Source organism: Chrysochloris asiatica, unplaced genomic scaffold (genome assembly GCF_000296735.1).
Source record: "Chrysochloris asiatica unplaced genomic scaffold, ChrAsi1.0 scaffold00303, whole genome shotgun sequence".
Lineage (NCBI taxonomy): Eukaryota > Metazoa > Chordata > Mammalia > Afrosoricida > Chrysochloridae > Chrysochloris > Chrysochloris asiatica.
The window spans coordinates 3,487,201-3,488,540 of record NW_006408821.1 but is presented as its reverse complement, the minus strand read 5'-3'; positions in this window follow the sequence as shown (position 1 = coordinate 3,488,540).

The window sequence follows — 1,340 nt, the reverse complement described above, 5'->3', positions numbered from 1 at the left end:
TGTTGGCGGCCAGCAGGCAGGCTTGCAGAATGTGCCCTTTGGTTATTTAAGTTATTATATATTCTTGAGTGTTTTTGTCTACATCCACCTCCCCACCCAAACCCACACACACAAAACCAGAAATAACAGACAGAATAGAAGCAAATACTGTTGAATGATGCTGGTGATGATGGTGTGATGATGACCGAAGGGGATTATAATCATTGCAATGGAACAAAATATGATAGGATAAGTATAAAACTGTTGTTATCCCATGTTAACTATTATACAATTTTCAAAAAAAAGTTAGTAAAAAAGAGATCTATATAACATCAGCAATCGTATTCCTCATTCTACATCCTTGTCTGAATCCAGCTTTAACCTTTGGCAGTTCTTTGTCAATGTATCTTTTTAGTCTTTTTTAGATTGTCTTTAGCAATACAAATTTCATTTCTATGAGATATTACTAATATTGTCCGATGACTGCTACATTCCACTATGTAACACTTTGGGATGACACAAATATGGATGTCTGCTAGTCAGTTGTCCAGGCAGTTGTCTTTCAATTTTCTTTGCATAGATGAGTGAGGACCTCCAGTGCTTCATCAATTTGATGACAGATTTAAATTTGTATTTCATAAATTCCCAGAGCCTTGTTTTGTGTCAATGCCTTCAATGCACCTTGGACTTCTTCCGTCCATATTTTTGGCTCTTGATCACATGCTACATCTTGAAATGGATGAATATTAACAATTTCATTAGGTACAGTCACTCTGTGTATTCCTTCAATCTTTGTTTGATGGTTTCTGTGTCATTCAACATTTTGCCCATGAAATCCTTCAGTATTGTAAGTTGTGGCTTGAAAAAAATTTTTTTTTTTTTTTAAATTCCTTCAGCTTGAGAAATGTTGAGTGTGTTCTCTTTTCGTTTCCCAGATTCAGGTCTTTGCACATTTTAAATAATATTTGACTTTGTCTTATTGTGGTGCTTTTAAAAATATTCTATTAAACTCTTTCATCTCCTCATTTTTTTCCATTTGTTTAGCATGTCTACACTGCAGAGAAAGTTTCAGAATCTTTTTAGACTTCCATTTTGGTCTTTTTCTTTATTCTTGCTTTCTTTCTGTATAACATTTTTGTTGTCATCCCACAAATCTTCTGGCCTTATTTTGGCTGATGATATGGAGCTTTTCTACCCTCTATTTCCACAGATGTAGTCAATTTGACTTCCACTTGTTGAGGGCCATGTGTATAGTCATATTTTATGTTGTTTTAAAAAGGAATTTACAATGACAAAGTCAGTGGTCTTGCAAAATTCTATCATGCAATCTCCATCATTGTTTCTATGACCAAAGTCTTATT